Source organism: Moschus berezovskii, chromosome 2, assembly GCF_049115385.1.
Source record: "Moschus berezovskii isolate FMDL1 chromosome 2, NW_MosBer_1.0, whole genome shotgun sequence".
Lineage (NCBI taxonomy): Eukaryota > Metazoa > Chordata > Mammalia > Artiodactyla > Moschidae > Moschus > Moschus berezovskii.
Window position 1 is genome coordinate 114,074,443 of NC_142461.1, and position 8,745 is coordinate 114,083,187.

General features: G+C 36.6%; 2 pseudogenes; both read right to left on the reverse strand.

Annotated features, from left to right (window-relative positions):
* Positions 1 to 462: 462 nt before the first annotated feature.
* Positions 463 to 8,016, reverse strand: LOC129538515 (structural maintenance of chromosomes protein 6-like; annotated as a pseudogene).
* LOC129537913 (eukaryotic translation initiation factor 3 subunit M pseudogene) lies at positions 1,232 to 2,338 on the reverse strand (annotated as a pseudogene).
* Positions 8,017 to 8,745: the final 729 nt, after the last annotated feature.

Consider the following 8,745-nt stretch of genomic DNA (forward strand, 5'->3'; position numbering starts at 1 on the left):
ATCAAATGTATGTTTTTATTGCATGAATTTCTGCTTTATCTTTATTTTATCCTTCTTCCACTTTCTTTGGGTTTTATTTCTGCTATTTTTCTTTCTTTCTTTGTTTCCAGGTGCTCAAACTTTTAATTCTTATAAAATACCATAGAAATGAACCCAAACTAAACAGATATATACATGAATGTATGTACAAAATTTTACTTCTGAAAAGAAAACTTAAAATAGGCAGTTTTAAAAAAAAGATTTAAAACCAGTACTATGAAATTGATTTTTATAAAGTAATTTTAATTTACTGATTGTAGTTGGTTTTCTAGGCTTATTTATATATTTTATTCTGGTCAGATGCATAAAAGAGTTTTTTTTATTTTAGAATATCTTTGGTTTCATTTTATTTCATCAAATAGTCCTGAATTTTTTTCCCTTTGCAAATCTTTCAACATGAGGACACGGCATCTAAGTTACAAATCAACTTTTATCGTGTTCCTGTTGAGTTACAGGTGAGAAAGGCAATGTGATTTATCCTCTTTCAGGATCAGACATTCAAAGAATTCTCAGTCTGTCAGTTTACTTGACAGACGTGAGCTTGTGTTTTGAGGGGTAAGCAAGATAAATTGAAACACTGGGAATCTGCTGTTTTGAGTATCGTATTCATTATGTTCTTTGGTTAAATGTATCATGTAGAACATCAGACTTGTCCAGGCATCTGAAAGGAGATTCAGCAATGGACTACAGGGAAAGAATGAAACAAGCCATGGGAAAAACAAAAACAAAAACATTCACCTCTGGACAAGGCCTTGCTGTTATTGAAAGGAACGTTGTTTCTCTCCCCAGGTGGAACTGATACAGTAACAATGTCATTCTTTTGGACAAAATTCATTTTTCTGTAAATAGGCTGGCTGAGATAAATTGTCAAAGTACAATTTGTATTGCAAAGACCTTCTAAATTATTGATGTGCTTTTATCTATGAGTTCTTGTTTCTTCTAGTAATTTAATAAACCTTTCAAAAGTCCTTACATTATTACCTAGATCAAGATATGTTTCTCATGCTTCTCAGTACTGCCTCATTATTTCCTCTTGAGCTCCAAAACTAGCATGTTCAGCCTGTATCTTTTGTCTTAATCTTAATCTATTCATTTCTTTGCCTAAACGGTTTTCTTTTTCTTTCAGATTTCAGCCTATGTTTTACTATGATTTAGATTTTCCAAAAAGAACAAAATTATACAGAGTAAAAACTCAGGTATCAGAAAGACTCAAAAGGCTGTTTTTCATTTTGTTCAAGTTTTGTTGCTAGGCATTGTGTCACAGAGTTGTTGCCATTGTTTTCCAAATGTCCGACGTGTGCTATGACTGACAACTACTTTCCTCTGGGTTTGATCAATTTTGTAGTAGACCATTTTAATTCTTACCGCATCAATAACAAATGCTTCAACATCATCAGCTCCAATTTGAAGCTCTTGTTGCATTGTGTCAAAAGAAATTTCTTTATTTTCCACCGCCATTCCCATAAAAGTAAGCAGTCTCATTTTTGCCATATTCTGTTCATGTAGTAGGCCAACTGAATCAATGAAGTCTTTATTATTCTGAGGAAACGACATATGATGCCAATTTAGCACTCACAAAAATGGTTAAAAGATCATGCATGAGCTTGCCTTCCAAAAACTTGACTGGTTTCAAAGTAGGAAGATGATCAGAAAGGAATGCATTTGGATCTTTCAGTGCTTGCACAATATACCTGTGGGCATCAACTTGAGTCTGGGAAGCATTGTCCTCCATGTAACTGCCTAACAATTCCACAATAACTTTTGATGCAGCATCACTTTTCTTACAAGCCATAAGTGCCTCATAATGTAGTCTTAAAAGGGTGTTGTTTTTTTTAACTGGTGAGGTTCCAGTCAGAAATACATTTTCTAACTTTATCCAGTTCAGTTGTAATATACTGGATGGCCCCACAAGAGGCCGCCACTTTAGTGAGGCTGTATATCTTACAGGAGTATTCTTATCCATCCCATGGAAAAGATTGCTTAGCAACTGTAGTCTCAGAGATGGATGTTCACCTTCCTGAAATCTGACCAGTTTCTCACACAGGCTTTGAGTCAGAGCTTACTGCTTATGTGGTTCCAGGATCAACAGGAGGGATACCACGTTGTTCATCACACTTTCAAGGACTTTATCATCTTCCTTCAGACATACATCACTGGCTTCAATAATTTGAGCTAAATCTACATGAAGTCCACTTTCAGAGTTCTGTTCTGAAATTTCAGCTCCTTTAGATTTCAAATAAGGGCGAAACTCAGCCACCTGATCCTCCTCACTGATGTCGATGAACTCAGGGACATTCATGGTGAAAGCCCGCACACCATGGACATTCTGCTGGCTAACCACGACAACTGGAGAAGGCGATGGCACCCCACTCCAGTACTCTTGCCTGGAAAATCCCATGGACGGAGGAGCCTGGTGGGCTGCAGTCCATGTGGTCAGGAAGAGTCGGACACGACTGAGTGACTTCACTTTCACTTTTCACTTTCATGCATTGGAGAAGGAAATGGCAACCCACTCCAGTGTTCTTGCCTGGAGGATCCCAGGGACGGCGAAGCCTGGTGGGCTGCCGTCTATGTGATCGCACAGAATCGGACACGACTGAAGCGACTTAGCAGCAGCAGCAGCAGCAACCACGACAACAGCTAAACTTTTTTTCTTCTATTTTTTCTGGGCAAATTTACCTTCTTTTTTGTGACATTTTCTCCTCTAGTTCTTTTTCTTTCCTATCTAGTTTTCACTTATTTTTATTTAAAGTATCCAGGGACTTCCCTGGCGGGCCAGTGGTTGACTTTGTTTTCCAGTGCAGGGGATGTGGTGTCAATCCCTGGCCAGGGAGCTAAAAATCTCACATACCTTGAGGCCAAAAAACCAAAATGTAAAACAGAAGCAATATTGTAACAAATTCAATAAAGACTTTCAAAATAATCCACATTGAAAAAAACCTTTAAAAATATTTTATGTATCCAAACATTTTTTTTTGTTTTGCTTCACAATGCCATTTCTGTTGTTTTTGGTTAGCCACTTCAGAATCAGCAAGGTTTAATTCATCTTGAAGTGGATCTGCTACTGTTTAATTTTCAGTTTAATTACAACATACTTGTTTTCTGCTTCTTATTTCAGACTTTTAAGAGGCTCCATGATAGCATATTAAAAAGCAGAGCCGTTACTTTGCCAACCAAGGTCCGCCTAGTCAAGGCTATGGTTTTTCCCATGGTCATGTATGGATGTGAGAGTTGGACTGTGAAGAAAGCTGATTGCCGAAGAATTGATGCTTTTGAACTGTGGTGCTGGAGAAGACTCTTGAGAGTCCCTTGGACTGCAAGGAGATCCAACCAGTCCATTCTAAAGGAGATCAATCCTGGGTATTCATTGGAAGGACTGATGCTAAAGCTGAAATTCCAATACTTTGGCCACCTCATGCGACGAGTTGACTCACTGGAAAAGACTTTGATGCTGGGAGGGATTGCGGGCAGGAGGAGACGGGGACGACAGAGAATGAGATGGCAGGATGGCATCACTGACTCGATGGTCATGAGTTTGAGTGAACTCCGGGAGTTGGTGATGGACAGGGAGACCTGGCGTGCTGTGATTCACGGGGTCGCAGAGTCGGACACGACTGAGCGACTGAACTGAACTGAACTGATGCTTTCTTTTGTTGTTCCATATTTTTCTCAACAATTTTCATTTTCATTTTATTTTCTTGCACCTCATCTTCCAAGGTTTCAACATCTACAGACTAGGATTCTTTTATATTCTCAAGTTCCTACATTTTAGAAAGAGTTTTTCTTAATTTCATCTTAACACTTTATAACGTAGTTGGCAACTTCTAAGAAAATTTTCATTGTGTTTAATATACTCTTCAAGAATAGACAAGTGTTGCTGAAAATTTGTTATCTGGGCTTATGTATTTTCAGCCTTCTTCTCTAAGTCAGTTTGAAATAAATCCACATTTCTGCTTAGAAACTCAAGTCTTATTTTCAGTAAATAATAACATCCCACAAAGACTTAATCACCATCAGCAGTAAAAGCTACAATTCTTGGGTAGCTTTGGGATTGCATTACAGCACAAGCTACACAATTATTTTTGATTAGTAGCACTGTCTCTATGTCTCTCATGTCAGTTAGGCTATTTGTAACAACTACACTTTCTATTTCTAAAGCTGTCAGAACTGTTGGAAACTGGATGATAAGCAGCTCTATCTAACACCATACGTCTTATTCCAAAACTCAGAAACTATTATCTGTGGCTGTGAGGTCCCTAGTGAATAAAACCTTTTCATCCTTGCCTGAAGCATTCTTTCCTCAGCATGATTATGGCAACAATAGGCTTGCAGAAGTCCTTTTAAGCAAGATTCAATAGCCAGAGCAAGCTCAGTGTCCCCAAGAAGAATGAAAGAGCCTGAAGAGCCTACAGGTTTATAGGTAAAATGTTCACATCAATAAGCATCATCTCTGGGTTCAAGAAGGGTTGGAACATGAGGGCCAAATCCTTTTAGTCAACCGTTATTACTTTCTTTCAGTTGCCTCTGATTATATAGTTCAGTATATACTTCACATCTCATTCTTCTCCCTAAATTCTGGTGTGTTTCCTTTGGCTTGCTGAAACTGTTCCATCTCTTGGTTGACTGAACTTCTTTGAACCTATAAGGCCTTTACACTCTTTTCTTATATATATAATTTTTATTCAAATATAGTTGATTTAAAATGCTGTATTAGCTTCTATATCCACTTTTTTTTTTAGATTCTTTTCCCATACAAGTCATTTTGGGGTTTTGAGAAGAATTCCCTGTGTTGTTCAGTAGGTCCTTGTTAGTTATCTATTTTATATATAGCAGTGTATATATGTCGGTCTCGATCTCCCAGTTTATCCTTCCTCTGTTTCCCCCCAGTAACTGTAAATATGTTTTCTACATCTGTGACTCTATTTCTGTTTTGTAAATGAGTTCACTTGTACCATTTTTTTAGATTCCTCATATAAGCGATGTCATATGATATTTGTCTTTCTCTGTCTGATTTACTTGACTCAGTATGACTAGGTTACACTCTTTTTTTAACCAAGGTAATTTTTTTGCCTTTCAGCTCAAGTTCCAAAGATTGATTTACCTTTTTTTTTTTTTTCAGTTCTTCAATTGTTTTGAAAAGCTGCTCATCATCTTTCTTTAATGTTCTATACGGATTTGGATTTTTTTTAGGGAATGATTGTATAAAACTTCAGTTTCATTATAGGCTCTTTTCTTAGGAATAACATCTATCTGCTTTCAATGCCATACATTCTGGTACTCATGCATTTGTCTCTTCACTAATCTTTTCTGTTTTATCTTGAATATCGTTGTATTTTTTTTTCTGCTTCATTAAGTTTGACCTGCTGTTCTTCATTTTCCTGTCAAGTCTAGCATCAGGATCTTCTCTAATTTTTATATTATCTCTCATAGCATTCCATTGTTTTTCTGTTTCATTGACCACTGCCTAAACCATTTCATGTTTCAAGAATCTAAAATTAGCCTTCAATGTACTTAAACTAGCAGTACTTTGAAAATACTCTTCTTTCTCTAAATACTGGTGGTTTAGTTCAATAAATTACTCTTCCTTGATCTATCTACTCCTTGTTCTTTCTTTTGTTTCCATAATGTATAAATAACCTTCCTTCATCTGCTCAAGTTGGGTTGCTCTCATGGAGAATTTATATTTGTTTCCCTCAATTTAGACAGCTATAACTGGTTGCCCATCTCTTGTGGTAAACTGAAACGAGATTATCCACCTGTATGTTGAAATGATCAAGAACTACAATCAGTTCTTCTTTCCTAGTAGAAACCACAGTTCGTGTTTCACTTTTCAGTTTGTAAGACTGACTTTCTGTCCATGCTGCTGGGATGTTGCCCAGCTAGAGTCGCCAAACACATTTGGCATCACCTCCACTGTTTCTTAACGTTATTGATAGAGGTGCTGAGTTCCATTGTTGCCAACAATAAAGTTGATATTAGAACCAAATTTCAAAGGGTCTAAGTATCAAACGACACTTGAAGTTTCTTAGCTGAATACTCTCAATTATCCTAATTTCTGCTGCAAAGTAGAAGTGTCATTAGTGAGAGAAACTGTACAGTCATCTTCCTCACTTTATGTAAATCCCCCAACTCTTGTCTCAGTCTTTTAGCATTTTTAAGAGAGAAGAAATTTTCTTCCTCTCTAGGCCATCAAGTCTCAGACAAGTTAAAGTGTCCTCAAGGAACCGATAGGAGGGACTGTGGTGGTGCAACCAGACATGAAGGCCACCCTGAGGATGTCTGGGTCTTGCCTGGCCACTTCTGGCCCACAAAGAACCACATGCCTGCTACACGCTGCTCTGTACCTGCCTCTGCTGTTTTTCTAATCTCATGAGAGATTTTTAGATCATAAGTTTTTCCATCTTCCTTCTTTCCTAATATGTGCATTTTATATGCTGTAAATATCCCTCTCAACCTCACAACTTGTGGCAGATGGTATTTTCAGTGTTACTCCATTTAAAATATTTTCTAGCATCCTTAATGATTTTTTGCTTGAACAATGGACCATTTAGAGATGTGTTTCTTAATTTACAAATGTGTGAATTTTCTACTGATAATTTTATTTCTAGCTTAATTCCACTGTGTTCAGAGAATATGCTCAGTATTATTTCACTTTGAAATTTGTTGAGACTTGTGTTGTGGTCCAGCATTTGGTCAGTTTTGTCTTAATTTTCCTTGTATACTTGAAAAGTTCTACTTTCCCCTGGAATTTGCCTATTCATTCCTGGTACTTTCTTGTGGCTTGTTTATCTTAGTGGTGATTTCCTTTAGTTTCTTTTTTGAAATATTAAACTGAAGTATAACATGCATTGTGGGGGAAAAAGCACAACCACATAACTCATCCTCCAGGTCAGGAAATAGAATATTATCAGCACTCAAGGAGCCCACATGTGTGTGCCTTTCTGATCACAGTTCTATCACAGGATGTAACCATTATCCAATTACTTACAGTAATTTCCCTGCTGTTCTTTATAAATGTACTACCTTACTACCTCACTACCTCTGTGTGCATTTTCAAACAAAAGGACTTACTTTTGCCTCTTTTTAAAGTATATAATCACATTGAATGTACTGTTTTGTATCCTACTTTTTTTTTTAACTCAACATTAGGTATGTAAGATTTGTTTATGTATCTCCAGCTTATTCCTTTTGTCTGCATTTTAGTTGATATTTATTAATATATGTATAATATTCAGTTGTACCAAAATTTTATTTATCCATTCTGCTGTTGGTGGGCTTTTGGGTTATTTCCAGTTTGGTCCAATTAATAACAATACTCCTGTGAACATTCTTATACATATATTCAGATGCACATCTGCATGTATTTCTCTAAGGTATAGATCTTGAATTTAAATTGTTGGGCTGGGGGTACAAATATGTTCAACTTTATTGGATGCCACATGATATTTTCAGAAAGATGATACTAATTTACATCTCACCAGCACTGAAGTGACTTAGCAGCAGCAGCGGCAGCATTGTTTGGATGTTCCTGTTGTCCCAGTTTTCTCTCCAACACTTAATATTGTCAGACTTTTAATTTTTTTCCAGTCTGATAGATGGGCAGCCCATTGTAGTTTTAATGTGTACTTCCCTAGTTACTAAGGAGAATGTTTATTGACCATTTGGGTATCACCTTTTGTATAGTACCTGTTAAATAAGTCTAACCCATTTTTCTATTTGACTGTTTCTGCTACCAGTTTGTAATAATAATGCTCACTAGGCTTTGCTGATTATGCGTACTGCAAATACCTTCTCATGACCTTTCTTTTTTTATTCTAATAATACCTAACAATGACTAAAAATACAGTCTTTTGAGGAACAAAAGTCCTTAATCTTAATGTGGTTAAATTTATCAATCTTTATTTCGTACTTGCAATTGTTTGCATCGTCTTTTATAAATTCTTTACTGTCTGGGGGCTGTGATATACTCTTCTCCATTCTTCTAAGAGCATTATAGTTCTGTCTTTCTCATTTAGGTTTTAATCCACCTGGAACTTATTTTTGGGTAGCCAAAGAAACCATCATTCTGGAGTCACTTCAGGGTCTTGGCTCAGTTCGTTCTTTTCAATCTTCTACTGGCCAAAGCTTCAGTATCCCAATAACAGTGTTACTACTATCATCATTTACCTCAGAACAACTCTAGTTTTATTTTGATTTTTGGAACAAGAGGGCCTTCAGAGACTTCCCCGATCTCTTGAGAGACCAACAATGCCTCAAAGAGTTGGGTCCTATCTAAGGTCTAGTTGTTTCTTAGCAGAAGGGCGCCTCTGCACACCTAATCAGTCATAACACCATTTGGAAGTCCTTAATAATATGTTTGCATATTGCTCCAGATACATATAAAGCATTTTCATTCTTTTAAAAGGCTGCGTAAGGATCTATTATATGAAATTTATTTAACTGGTCACCAAAGATGGACCTTTAAATTCGATCCAATTATTTGTCATTACAATACTGTAGTGTCATTTCACACCTGAGTATATCTGTATTATAAACTCCTAGAGATTGAACTACTAGATCATATGCCCTCCCCCAACTCCTAGCATAGAGTTTGTATCCATTTAAACTCCAGAACTGTAGGAACATGCCTATATTTTCACATTCTCACCAAATGCATTTATACTTATCTATCTGATAGTTGAAAATAATATCTCATAATTTCAATTT